Genomic DNA, 15,287 nt, shown 5'->3' with positions numbered 1-15,287 from the left:
TAATAAGAGAGAAATTTCTAGTCATAAATGCATATATCAATAAAACAAAAAAGCTAAAATCAAAGGTGTAACTGCCTGTCTGGAGTAATTAGAAAAAGAACAACAAACTAACACCAAAGGAAGTAGAAAGAAAAAAAAAAAAGAAGAAGACTGGAGCAGAACTAAATGAGATAGAAAATAAGAAAGTGCAGCGGCTTGCTCGGTCGGTAGAGGTGGGGTCTGGCTGCGGACGAGGGGTCGGTCCAGCTCTGGACGAGGGGTCGGTCCCGCTCGGGACGAGGGGTGGGTCCCACTTGGGACGAGGGGTCGGTCCGGCAGCAGACGAGGGATCGGTCTCACAGGGGTTGCGCGGTTCGGCTGACGGGGTCACCCGGCGAAGCTGGCGACGAAGGGGTTGCCCGGAGAAGCAGGCGACAAACTGGGGACAAGGGAGGCCAGGCCCTTGTCGGGGGCTCTCAGGACTGGAGGGCGCACGGCAGAAGAACTACCGCGGAGACAAGGTAAACACGCAAGTCCCCTTTATTGAGGGAGAGGCAACAGTTTTATAGGGGCTGGGGAAGGCTGATTGGTTGAAGCCACGCCCTGTTCTGATTGGTTGCCGGCGAAAGGTCAGTGGGCGGTACCGGACGGGGGAGGGGTGGTGGTTAGGGATTGGCTGTCGCTGTTGCTGGGGGAAGGGGCAGGGTTTAGGGATTGGTGGCTGCTGTTGCTGGGGTGGAGGGCAGACTGGAGTTTCCCGCCCACGCCTGGTTGTTGCTGCTGTCGGGGGGGAGGGAAAAGGGCAGACTGGATTTTTCTGCCCACACCTGGCTGTTGCTGCTGTCGGGGGAGGGGAAAAGGGTAGACTGGATTTCTCCGCCCACGCCTGGCTGTTGCTGCTGTTGGGGGAGGGGAAAAGGGCGGACTGGAATTTTCCACCCTGCGCCTGCGCAGGGAGAAAGAAGAAGAAGGGTGCCGCCCCACAGGCATTGTGTGGCGCCATCCGGGAGGAGGGGCGGCCGCGGAAGCATGGCTGCCGAGAAGGGGAGACCCGAGGGCACTCTGCGCCCATGCCGAGCTCCCTTCAGGGGTGGCGGTGAGTCCGACCAGCCACCCTATTATGGGGGCAGCGGCTTGGCCTGCCGCGGCTGCTCCCCCGCCAGGCCAGCAAACCACACTTCAGCCCGAGGGGTGACCGCATTTCCCCCTTCTTTTCAAATAAGGGCCAGGATGGCAGCAGCAACAGAACACCCCTGCGTGGCATGGCACTCCTTGCATGCATCAGCACTGTGCATGGGCCAGCTCCACATGGGTCAAGGAGGCCCAGGGTTTGAACCATGGATCTTCCATGTGGTAAATGGATGCCCTAATCACTGGACCAAGTCCACTTCCCTGATAGAGGAGTTTTTGACTATTTTTTTTTTTAGCTGTTGCATATTCCACCTTTAAAATCCAAAGAAGGCCACAGAACACTACTCATTATACTATAGATAGGGTTTCAATGAGACACAATGTGTCCTTTACCTTATAGGAATTATTCAGGATGCTGTAGAATTCTATGGCCTTAATAGCTCCACCAACATGACAGGACCTCAAGTTTTTATGGTGGTTATTTTTCTTTCATTCATTCAAGCAAAATTAACAGTTCATTTAGAATGAAATAAACTGTACAAAATTGATTTTCTTCACCAAAAATAACAGCAGTATTTTTTGTTATTCCCAGATAACCCACAAAATGCTTATATTTGAAGGCTTTCCAGGTTTTGTTTATAAGCCATGATGAGGCAGTGAATATAGTCATGGAAATAGAAGAGACACATCCATTATCAGTATCCATGGACTCTTGATTTTGCTCTTACCATGAAACAGAGGTATTCAACACATACCTGCTACAGAGCCTATGAAGGTATAGGCTTAACAAAGGAATGTAGAGAGCAACAACATGATGTGGGAAAAGGCATTCAAACTGTAACTTGCTCCTTTAGGTTCATTTGATAAAGAAAAAAATCTATGTTTAAGTTCCTGAATAATAATATCCACTGTTGCAACACTTAAGTTTTCTTTATAGTGATTCTCAGAAATTAGTTGAGATTCCAGGTTACATGGCTGAGCCTGTAGAATTTGCCTGGACTTTCATTTGAATATCAAGTTTGGTTGCCAAAATTGTGGCTTCTTTAAACCAAATTTCATGATAAACTTCAGTATTTTCCAACACTTCACTGAGTGAATGCAGCACTGCATTAAAGTTGCTGGTTGCAAAGAAGACATCAGAGGTTTGCCCCTGCAGATTTTTCCAAAGGACTTTATAAGAGGACATTCTTAAGAACAACATTTTTGGCAAACCAGGCTGCCTCTGTGAGGCCTTGATGGAAGTTCAGCTTGGATAGTTGAGTGAAGCTGTCCTAAAAGCCTTGAGAGTGATAGCTGAATGCAGCTGTTGCCATCAAGTCTGGCTGAAGGGCCTTGTAAGTCATGTAGTACCCAGGAAAATTTGTTGAGTACACAAGAGGATGAAAGCAATGGTAACATTCAGAACATAGACTGCTTGAAACATACAATGAGACATTTAATCATGGACTGTACTAGGTTATACATGCTTCTGATTAATCAGGAAAATAGATTCAGGAGTTATGATTCATTGATAATTCTGCATCAAGGTTATAAACAGGAGAAATATATACTGGCAGAAAAAACTAATAAAGAAACTTCTTTAAGCATATAACTGCAGTGTATGTGTGTGCTTTCTTCATGCATCTGAATCTTGCTGGCCAAGACTCTTCCCACTTCTGAACCCCAATAAGTGTCTCCCAAACAGGGACCTGATGCAGTGATGAGGACAAGGAGATATACTGACCGGTCATACATTCCTGGTAAGGGAAGCAAGACAATTCATGTCCATGACTCATTGTAACTATGGGAGCACAATTATCTAAGGAACAATCAAAATTTCTTAAGGTTTTACAATAGCTATCCAAAGCTGCCAGAACTAAGGTGGCACAGAAGCAACTTGTGTCTTTTTTCCAGTGTCTCTTTGATCATTGTCATTGGTTTCCCAATGAGGGGAGTTTATATTTATGAGACTGGAAAAAGGTGGATGAGAAACTGAACTATCATCATGAAGCGGGAGGACAGGTTATGTTTGAACATTTGGTTCTCTGGGGTTTAATTAAATCTGCCCTTGAGCCAGTATAATTGGCTTCTGATCCTGAACCATATGAGCCTTTACTGGTAACTTCAGCCTCTGATGCTTCCAAAGAAATACTTCCTAAAGCCTATGTACTTGAGAGAGATATCTCTATATGTGACCATAATTTTGTTCCCCAAGTGCAAAAATGTTTAAAAGAAGCCTTAAAGGAGGGGGATATATCAGCCAGTTTATATCCTGTGGTATTAAATCCTTGACAACAGTCTGTTCATGAGCCCCTTATTTATAATGTTTTTAAAGAACTAAAAAGGAGTATGAAAGACAATGGAATGCACTTCCCCTATACTGAGGGACTTCTTGGAGTCTTGGCAAATGCTCATGGTATGATACCAGTAGATTGGAAAATGTTAGTCTGTACTCTCACTACACCAACTCAAGACAGCATTTGGGTAACTGAATATCGTGAATGAACTGAACAGCAGGATAATTAACATCTTAATCACCAAATTCTTGTTACTCTTGAAGCTTTTCTTGTTATAGGCCAATTTACCAATCCTCAGGCTCAAGCTCAAGCAGATCAGAGGTTGTTCACTCAATGTTCTGAAATTGCTCAAAAGGCATGGAAGTCTGTACCAGAAAGTAAATGTCCTCAGAGATCTTTTGCCTCCATTAGATAGGTTGCCCATGAACCTTATATGAATTTCACAGATCAACTTAAAGAGACTATTGATAGGCATATATTCAATACCCAGGCTGATGATACAATGCTTATGCAATTGGCTTATGAGAATTCTAAAGCTGATTGTCAACAGGTTCTTTTACCTATCAAATCCACTGCAGTTGCCATAGCAGATTATCTGAAGGCTTGTCAAAATGTGGGTACTGAGATCCATAAAGCAAAAATTCTTGCCACTCCTATTAATACCAATGTCACTTGTTTTAAATGCCTCCTATCAAATCAGAGTCTAAAGATAGGTCTGGTGGCTATGGCAGTACCACTGTTCAACAATTCTGGACTAAATCCTACAGCAGAATACACCTATGCTAACAATATCCATAAATGGAATAGTTTCCTGGGCTGGTTGACATAGGAGCTGATGTATCAGTTACTTCAGAATACTTTTGGCCATCTGCCTGGCCTAAGAATCCTGCTGCTTTCCTTTGCAAGGAATAGGAGGCTCAACAACTTCAGAGCATAGTTCTATGCTGGTACAGGTGCCTGGGCCAGAGGAACAGCAAGCTCATTTTCAATGTTATGTTGTCCCCATCCTTATTAATTTGTGGGGAAGAGACTTATTATTCCAGTGGAATGCTAAAATCAACATTCCACATTTTTGATGATGGTCACTGACTGATTAAATCCTTTGCGCCCTAAATGGATCTCTAACATACCTGTATGAGTCTATCAGTGGCCTTTATCAGAGGAGAAACTTTATCATGCACATCAACTGGTGAAAGAACAATTAGCCCTTGCTTGCCTAAAAGTGTCCTACAGTCCTTGGAACACTCCTATTTTTGTTATTCCAAAGAAATCTGTAAAATGGAGACTTATTCATGTCTTAGACAAATTAACAAAATTATTCAATCCATGGGAGTCTTACAACCAGGTCACCCTAACCCAGGTTTGATCCCCAATAATTGGCCTTTCATTATTACTGACTTGAAAGATTGTTTCTTTACTATTCCCTTAGCTGTGCAAGATCATCTTCAGTCTGTTTTTTCCTCACCAGCTATTAATAATGCTTCTCCCATGCAGAGAGATCAATGGACTGTGCATCCTCAAGGTATGGTTAGGAGTCCTACCATTTGTCAATATCTACTTCATCAAATTTTACAGCCTATTCATGAAAAATATCCAAAAGCTATTCTCAATCATTATATGGATATTTTACTCACAGCTGATACAGAAAAAAGCTTACAAGTTATTTTACATAAAGTCCTTCACATCATCCAAGTTAATGGCTTACTTATTGCTCAAGAGAAAATTCAGAGAGTTGAATCATGGCAGTATTTAGGTTATATTTTAGCCAACACATATGTATGGCCATTAGCCTTTAAGTTAGCCATTCTTTCTGATCTTTCTTTGAATAATTTGCAGCATATTTTAGGAGTCATAAACTGGATAAGACCCACATTAGGCATTCCTATGTATCAACTACAACATCTGTTTAACACCCTTAAAGGAGATACAAATCTGACTCCCAAACATGTGCTAACTGATGAAACCAAAGCTGAATTGGACTTAGTGTCACACATCATCTCACAAAGGTATTTACATCATCTTAACCTTGACTTCCTAATGATGGGTGTAGGATGACTGAATACCTGAAAGTAACTTGTTTCTCTCCCTGTTGCTAGGGTACAAAGAAAAGAATTGTATATAAATCAGAAGGTAATGAAATGCAACCCTCTCTTTGGGCCAAATTCTGCTTTTGGTGGTCAAGAATATCCTGTTGAAGCAATGCAGTATGAAAACCAGCTTCAACCAGTTGGCCAGACCTGCACAGAAGCAGGTCCTCTGCTATCCTCACTTCAACTTGCTTAATTAACATAGTAAAATTCCAGCTATGTGTGTTCATCCATATGCATAAAAACTAATGCATAATCAAAGCAAATGCTAAGTAGTAACTTGGGTATTTAAACAAGAGTGAAACTGCAGCGTGGGGAGTCAGGTCTGAGTCACTTTAGACTGACCTTGGCTCCTTATCTCTGCAGTTGTAGTAAATGTGAGTTTGCCTAACTCTTGTGTTGAAGTTTTCTTCATGCCATCTCTGGTTATCCATAAAGGCCCTGCTTTGAGGCCTAACAAATTGGCAACCATGAAGGGGCTAAATAAATAAATAAAAATAATAACCAGAGAATGCTTCCAAGGTGACCTGTGGAAGTGGTTGTCTGTGCCGAGGCATCGCTGACTCCAGCAGCCACTCAGGAGCTTCCTGAGGACTCAGGGGTTCCCCAGGACAGAGCCCCTTTCCAGCTGCCAAAGGAACCAAGGTTTGTGTGGTTAGGATGGAAGACCAGGTCATCTCCTTCCCCTGGCAGATGAGTTTGTTCCTTTATTCATTACTCTTTTTCTTTTAGCTAACTGCAAGTTAGCATTTGGTTTGCCTTCACTAAGGCAGTGGAGGTTTGGTTACAGTGGGAGAGGTTTTGGTGGGTTTGAGTCTCACTACCTCACTCCCTTAAAGGGGAAACCTGCTGTTTGGCTTTGGCTAACCGTGAGTTAGCATTTGGTTTACCTTTGCTAAGGTAGTGAAGGTTTGGTGGTAGTGGGAGAGGTTTCATGGGTTTGAGTCCCACTCTCTCATTCCCATTAAGGGGAAGCCTGCTGCCTTTTGTGCCTTTAGTTTTGACTGTTCTCTCTCTCTATTTCTACCACCATGGGGAATGAGGCACTGGTACCTGAGTGCTCCCCACTAGGATGCATGCTGAAAAATTGGTCTAAATTTGGGGGATCTGGGGTACAAAAAAAGTAATTACCTTTGTAATGAAGCTTGGCCTACATATAGATTAGATGACAGAGAAATTTGGCCAGAAAATGGGTCTTTGAATTTTAATACTGTGCTGCAATTGGATTTGTTTTGTAAACAGCAAGAGAAATGGACAGAAATCCCATATGTTCAAGTTTTTTTGGAGTTGTGGAAAGATAAGAAAACCAGAAGGAGTTGTGGGTTAATGTTGTGTGGGCCCGCTTCAGCCCTGGTTACAAAAACACTTGAGGTCCTGGGGTCCCCTCTCTTAGAACCCACTGATGAACCCATTGACTTAAGTACCTCACCCCCTCATTATTCTAGACCACCTCTGCCTCCTCCTCTCACCAGGGCCACTGCCAAAACCCACTCTTCCCTTAGAGGTATCAGGCCCCCTTTGCCTCCCACAAGGGCCTTTCCTTCAATCTTCCTCCCGTACTCAGAGTGGAGCTGTTTTCAGCCAGGGTAGCCCCCCCTACCCAAAGGAGACTGTAGGTCAGTTCCTGCTCTGTCGAGTTCCAAATGGAATTGATGATCAAGGACAACCCTGACATCCACACTTGTTTCACCACCTCTGATTTATTTTATTGGAAAAATAACACTCCAGCTTATCATGTAGATCCTGAGAAAGTAACAACCCTGTTTGTTTCCATTTTTTTGCCACACAAAATGTGGCTTATATACAAGCCCTTATAAACGTCCTCCTCACCCCCGAGGAAAGACTTTTGGTCCTTGAAAAAGTGCAACAAGAAGCCAAGGCATTGCAGCAGGTGGCACCTCAAAACCTTATTTACAGCTCCCCAAATGAGGCAGTCCCTGAAGCTGATCCTCATTGGAATCTGTATTCTTGCTGGGCTGTGGAAAGGTGCTCCAAAGCAAAAATCAATCACTAAATTATAGGAGGTCCAACAAAAACTGCCCACAGCTTTGGTTGGTGGGGACACAGAGCCACTCAAGTGGCCTCTGAATGTAAACAAGCCTTTCACCAACTGAAGAGGGAGCTAATGAGTGCCCCTGCTCTGGAATTACCAGATCTCAGAAAACCTTTTAATTTATTTGTCCATGAAAAACAAGCTGTAGACCTTGGAGTATTCACCCAGAAATTGAGAGGTTAGCATCATCTGGTAGCATACTTCTCAAAATTACTAAACAATACTGCAAAAAGCTGGCCGGCATGTGTAAGCGCTGTTACTGCAACCTGTGTCTTACTACAGGAAGCTGAAAAATTTACTTTAGAACAGCCCCTTACCATTCAAAACCCCCATCAAATACTCACACTGCTTGAAGGAAAAAGAAATCTTTGGCTAACCCAAGGGAGGCTTGGGAAATATCAAGCAGCACTCCTAGACAATGCAGAAGTTGAATTAAAAGTTTGTGCAACCTTAAATCCAGCTTCTCTACTCCCATCAAGTACTGAAGAAATATCTATTCATAACTGAACTTTTAAAAGCAGTAAAACTACCTGCAGAAGTAGCTGTAATGCACTGCCAGAGACATCATAAGGAAGACTCCCATGTAAGACCTATGAACGGCAAGCAGAACAAGCAGCAAAAGAGGATGCAAGAGAAGGCTACCCTCCTAATCAAGTACCTGCACTCATTAAACCACAGATTCCTCAGATTCCTCAACATATAGAGGAAGTTTTCTGTCTGGTTATACTCCTACAGACCTTGACCATACAAGAGAATGGGGTTTTCAAGAAAATTCAGAAAAACCAGAAAAAGGGGTAAGTGGCTGAAAAACTTCCAAGGACAATTCTATCTGCCTGAGAACGTAGTATGTTCTCTAGTCTCTAATTATCACCAAATCACACATTTGGGACAACAAGCACTACTGAGCCTTCTTCACCAACTGGTGGTGGGACCTCACCTTACTCAAGCTGTGCAAAAAGACTCTGACCAGTGTCTTTCTTGCCAGAAAAATAACCCAAAAGGAACATCAGGGACTTCTTTTGGGACACAAAGTGGAGGGCTTGCCCCAGGGGAAGATTGGCAGGTAGACTTCACAGTAATGCCAAAAACCATAGGAAATTTTAAGTATCTTTTGGTATTTGTTGATACCTTTTCAGGGTGGGTGGAAGCCTTTCCCTGCCACACAGAACAGCATTCCATGGTGACTAAATTCCTCCTCCAGGAAATCATCTTGAGGTTTGGACTGCCCCAAACAATTCAGTCAGATAATGGACCTGCTTTTATTTCAGCTGTGGTACAGGGTGTCAATCAGTGTCTTGGAATAAGTGGAACCTACATGCAGCCTGGAGATCTGAGTCATCAGGAAAGGTGGAAAGAATGAACTATACTTTGAAGAAAATCTTAAGTAAAATTTGTCAAGGAACACAGTTGAAATGGACAGAAGCACTTAACCTAGCTCTCCTTCATGTTAGGGTGGTCCCTAGAAGAGGACTTAAATTAAGTCCTTTTGAACTTATGTATGGAAGGCCCTTTCTAAGTAACCCAAGGGAAAAATCCAATTCACCAGTGACCTTAGAGGGAGCCCTCCATAAGTGGGCTTTGCAGCTGGGAGAGCTCCTTACCACTATGCATGCATATGCAAATATGCACCTAAAATACCCCACTGACCAGCCTCTCCACTTCTTCTCAATTGGGGATCAGGTTCTTTTAAAAGTTTGAAAAGCAAACATCCTGAAGATCAGCATAAACCCAAATGGGAGGGACCTTACACAGTACTATTAACCTCTCATTCTTCTCTTGAGTTACAGGGAATCAAGTCCTGGATCTATCATACCAGAGCAAAACCCTACTACTTATCAGAGCCAACAGATAAAGGAGGTCCTGAGCTGGAGATCACACCACAGAGTGAAGCAAAATATGAGATGGAGCCAGTTGAGAACCTGCAGACCCTGTTCAAGAAGAAAAAACTCCACCAAATACTAATCTTCTTCTTTCTACTACAGGAACCTGCCAGTAACTAACCCTGAGGGAAGATATTAATCATCCTACACACATATTTTGCAAATCATCCAAAACCTCTACAATTAGAACCAAGTGTTGGTACTGTGTAAATTTGCACAATCAATATCAAGTAATGCCTAAACCAGTTTATGGTGAAATGTTTCAGTTAATTTACACCTTTAAAGCAATAGCCAGAACAGCCTACTTAAATAAAATTCAACAGGCTTTTGTAAAAGCAAACCCCAAAACATTTAACACCACAAATAATTTTTTAAAAGCCAATTAGTCCCCTCATTTACCATTTTAGGAATCACAGCATTCATTGGTACTGCAGCCACATCCCTGTACTTAGTCACCAACCTCTCCAAAGAAGTGAGAGCATTAAAAAAAACAAAAAAAAAAACAAAACAAAACAAAAAAACAAAGCCAATAATCTCATAATACAGGAAAATAATTTCTCCTCCTGGAACCCATCCAGCTTCACCAGGTGGCTGGTCCCCTTTGTTAATTATTATCCTTATTCTTTTGACAATTGCAGCTGTACTCATACCATACATGCAATACTTTAAATAAAAGCAGTTGCAGACTCCAGCAAACTAACTTTTCCTCCTCAGACCACCCTCTTACTGTAATTTTCTAGGAACTCAATGCCCATAATATTAGCAGGAAGTAGTTGCAGAAGATCTGAGCTTTGTCCATTTCCCCTGTGATAAGAATATCACAAAAAACTAGAAGGAGGGAATTGATGGATATAGGATGACTGAATACCTAAAAGTAACTTGTTTCTCTCCCTGTTGCTGGGATATAAAGAAAGGCATTGTATGTAAATCAGAACATAATGAAATGCAACCCTCTCTTTGGGCCAAATTCCCCTTTTGGTGGTCAGGAACATCCTGCTGAAACAATGAAGTATGAAAACCAGCTTCAACCAGTTGGCCAGACCTGTGCAAAAGCAGGCCCTTGCTGTCCTCCTTCAACTTGCTTAATTAACATAGTAAAATTCCCACCCAAGGGTGGAGTTATCCATCCCTTTCTGGATCATGCAATGTATGTGCAAGTGTGATTTCCTGAACATACTAATCATACAATTATATAACCAGCTATGTGTGTTCATCCATATGCATAAAAACCAGTGCATAATCAAAGTAAATGCTAAGTAGTAATTTGGGTATTTAAACAAGAGTGAAACTGCAGCACAGTGTTGAGTCTGAGTCACTTTAGATTGACCTTGGCTCCTTACCTCTGCAGATATAATAAATGTGAGTTTGCCTACCTCTGGTGTTGAAGTTTTCTTCATGCCACCTCTGGTTATCCATAAAGGCCCTGTTTTGAGACCTAACAGTGATACATTTTTTGTCTTTTTACACCACATTCCCCAACAGGATTGATAGGCCAATTGAGTCCAGCACTTTGTATTCTTGAGTGGGTTTATTTATCCCCTTCCCTAAAGAAATCACTTACTCCATATGTTTAACTTGTTGCTTTTTTTTATCATAAAGGGACAAAATCATTGCTTCCAGATAAGTAGAAAGGAAACTTCATCATTATTCATTCCCTTTACCAGCTCACAGATGCATTGCTACAGCATTCTCATGATTTTCAAATTTCTTTAATAGATTTCTATGGGAATGTTAACTTCTCCCTTCCTGCTGATGAATTTGTGCAACATATACGTAATTTACCTTTTACTCTCCCTACTGTTATTTCTCATCAGCCTATTCCTCATACTCTCACTTGAGAGCTTGTCCACAGAGCTGGAAAAACTGGTAAAACTGCTATTACCTGGAAAATGCCTGGAGGCTGACAATCATTTACTTTGCAGGATTATTCATCCACTCAAAAGACTGAACTTGCAGTGATCATCACATCCTTAAAATATCTTTCTTCACAGCCTCTAGATATTTTTAGACTCTGCTTATACTCTCTGTTTGGTTCACACTACTCAAATAGCATCTATTAAACCTTTGGATGACAAAATTTTACACATGCTTTTACTTACCATTCAGTCTCATTTAGATGCTCAAATTAACCCTGTTTATATTATTCACATCTATTCTCACACTTCATTACCAGGACCATTAACAGAGGGTAATGCTTAAGCTGACTGCTTAGTCATGACTTCCACACTAACTTTTGACAGGCTCATTTATCTCATGATTTCTTTCACCAGAATGCCAGAGCTATCATGGAACAGTTTCATTTGTTCCTTGCTCAAGCTAAACAAATTGTCCACAGCTGTGCTGATTGCCAAGCTGTGACTTCACCGCAACCTGCAAGAGATGTTAACTCATGTGGCTTACAACCTAACAAACTATAACAGATGGATATGAATCACTACCCTTCTCTTGGTTGAATAAAGTATGTTCATGTTACTATTGATTCATTCTCACATTATTTATTTACTTCTTACCCACTGGAGAATGCCCCTCCCATGTGCATTCACATCTTCTTAAAGCTTTCTCCATCATGGGTTATCCCCACACTTTGAAAACTGATAATGGTCCTGCTTATACCTCACAGGCTCTTCAACATTTCTTACAGGATTGGAATAGTCAACATACTACTGGCATTCTTCATAATTCACAGGGACAAGCTATTGCAGAATGTTCATACCATCTTTTAAAAACATATCTTAAAAAAACAAAAAAGGGGAAATATGGATCTCCCCCCATGGGATCAGTTACGAAAAATCTTACATTATTAATTTTCAAAATCATGATGTTCATTCCCATTCTGCCATAGAAAAGCATTTTTTTTAGCCCCTCACATCCTCATTCACATCTACTGGTTAAAGATCCTAACTTGGGCCCTGAATGTCCCACCTCTCTCATTATTTGGGGATGGGGGTATGCTTGTGTTTCCATTCCTACAGGAATTCAGTGGCTACCAGACTAGAATGTAAAGCTGTATCATGGACCTCTCTGAGAAGGGTCTCCAACCTCCCACCTTCAAGCTGAAGATAACCATGATTCCAGATAAGCTGGACTTTCTCTTCTTGCTGAAGCTTTTGAAAAATTATGAGTCAAATACTTTCTTGGCACCTTAATAGCTGCAATAATTTTCATTGTAGCCATTGCTGCACTAGCCACTACTACGGCTGTTGCTCTAACTACTTCAATTCAAACTGCTGAAGAATTAGATTAATTTATGGACTATGTAACAAGTGAACTTTTAATTCAAGCAAATATAGACTGTGAAATAATGTCTAAATTAGATGCTTTAGAAGCAGCTGTTATGTGGATGAGATGACAAGAAGCTTTAGCTTGGTAAATTAAGTTGTCATGTGATTATAATATTTCTCATATTTTTATAACCTCTCTTTCACAAGATTTATTGAAAGAAACCTGGCAGGCTCTCCAGCATAAACTTAATATAGCTTTCTCTCATAATGTGTCACAAGAGCTTACTTTATTACAAACACTTCTGTCTCATAACCACCATGAAAGTAGTCAAAGATATATGAATGTGATTATGTCTGTGTTGCAAGGCTTCTCCTCTTCCAGTTGGCTTCCACATCTTAATATACACAATTGGATACAATCTGATTTCATTATATTAGTGGTTGCAGCCATTCTTTATCTATGATATAAACTTGTAAAGAAAAGATCAAAAGATAATAGTCTTTATGTTTCTAACTCATCTAACAAACAAAAAAGGGGGAAATGGGATGAGGCCTTGATGGAAGTTCAGGTTGGGTAACTGAATGCAACTGTCCTAAAAGTTTTGATTGTGATAGCTGAATGCAGCCATTGCCATCAAGTCTGGCTGAGGGGCCTTGTAAGTCACGTAGTATCCAGGAAAATGTGTTGAGTATACTAGGGGATGAAAGCAATTGTAACATTTGGAACATAGTCTGCTTGAAACATGCAATGAAACATTTAATCAAACAGCTGTACTAGGTTAGATGCACTTATGATTAACCAGGAAAATAGATTTAGGAGTTAAGATCCATTGTAAGTTCTGCATCAAGGTTATAAATAGGAGAAATATATACTGGGAGAAAAAATTAATAAAGGAAGCTTCTTCTTTAAGCATACAACAGCCATGTATACATGTGCTTTCTTCATGAATCTGTGTCTTGCTGGACAAGATTCTTCCCACTTCTGAACCCCAGCAAACAATGGTAACAATGAAATCAAAATCTTTTAATTCACTACAGAGTACAAATGTTGGTTTGGCCAGCTATACAGTTATTCCTTCTAACATTTGCATCACTCTTTATACCATCTAAACATAAAACAAGTGCTTGTAGGAAGTCAACTAAAATTTCAAAAGTATCATGCCTGCCAGTCCACTGAGAGTGGCAAGTTTCCTTCAATTCATTTCCACTTTCTTCATTGCTCTGAAAAAAGACAGAAATTACATTGCCAAGTTCTAAAATAATTGTGGTAATTAAAAAAAGATGACACTTTCCTAATTATTCCCAATGCAACAGATCCTCTCATCACAGGCACTACTTTTGCCAACCACATATTTAAGGCACAAAAAGAGCTGAGTTTGTAGACACCTTGGGGATATTTCTCGAGAAGTCTAGAAGCAACAACTTTCATTTTGGAAGAAAATCCAGTGGGCACAAGATAAGCCTGCCAACACAATAATCCATGTTTAATCCCTACTTCTCAGTTAATGTAATGTGAAATTTCATGACCATAATTTCTGGATCAACTTCATAGTGCAGGACATCCACAACCTCCTTTCTCAGATGATGAGATTCATCAATGATCCTCACAAACATGGCCAGGTGCTCTTCCCCTGCTATGATCACCAACACATCATCAGTGATAGTAGAAAAGAAGTGTGTCTCTCACTTCTCTGAAGGTTTCTTCCAAATGCAGTTCTTGCATATCTATAGGATCTGTTTCTGTGTTTTCAAACAGAACAAATTGTTAACAGCTATTGTCTCAAAGCCTATTCTCAGAACCTCCTCACCAGAATTTTTTTGGGACTCCAGCAGCGCTTGAAAGTTATCAGGAGTAAAGAGATCTTCAGAAAGTTCGTTAGTCCCATGTCCATCCAGAGGTATGTTTGGTTTTCCCATAAAAATCAAAATTACAAATAAAGATTTTAGGCATTCTTTGTTTTCTTTTCACTGGTTAAAGGTAAAATGTCTTCACCCTATTCTTCACCCACTTCTTCATTGGGGTTCTGAGTACAGCTGTTGTTTGACCCTTTATTTTTGTTCCTGTTTCTGAGCTCATTAATTTTTCTCTTTCAGTGTCCTGATTTCATATTCACTCAATTATTTTATTCATTGTCTGTGTCTACTATGTGGATTGTTAAAATGACTGATAAGATCACATTTTGTTGGTATAAAATTATTTCAAAGAACTGTCCCATAAGGACTAGTTCTACACATCATAGAGGTCTGAAAGTGTTTTTTACATACCACTAATACTTACTTACCTGATCAGGTGTTTTATCTTCTAAGTCTGCTCTACTACTATTCTCCACTCACATCTGGCATCTTGCTGGGTCTCACAAGAATCTGAAGAAGGTCAGATCAGACTGCATGCTCTTCCAGGTGCAGATGGGGGCAGCACAGAAATTTGGCATCATTTCCCACTGGCTGGCCCAGGCCTCCCATTCCAGCCTCCTCAGGGGAGCTTGCCAGCCCTTTGGGAATGGGAAGGGGAGCCAGGTCAGCCAGTTGGCTCAGGAAGGCCACCACACAGGTCTGTAATAGTTACTTTTTGCAATTTATCTTACCAGGGCATTCAGAGGGTTTGACAATTTGTTGATCAGGACTAGTTAAGGAGGCATCACTGTAGTGTGCACCATGGT

At 41.1% G+C, this 15,287-nt stretch overlaps 1 pseudogene; it reads right to left on the bottom strand.

The window, feature by feature from the left end:
• Positions 1 to 1,893: 1,893 nt before the first annotated feature.
• Positions 1,894 to 15,059, bottom strand: LOC139436633 (52 kDa repressor of the inhibitor of the protein kinase pseudogene; annotated as a pseudogene).
• Positions 15,060 to 15,287: the final 228 nt, after the last annotated feature.

Source organism: Dasypus novemcinctus, chromosome 16 (genome assembly GCF_030445035.2).
Source record: "Dasypus novemcinctus isolate mDasNov1 chromosome 16, mDasNov1.1.hap2, whole genome shotgun sequence".
In the NCBI taxonomy this organism is placed as follows: domain Eukaryota; kingdom Metazoa; phylum Chordata; class Mammalia; order Cingulata; family Dasypodidae; genus Dasypus; species Dasypus novemcinctus.
The sequence above is the reverse complement of the archived record's forward strand: the minus strand, read 5'-3'. Positions and strand labels throughout refer to the sequence as shown.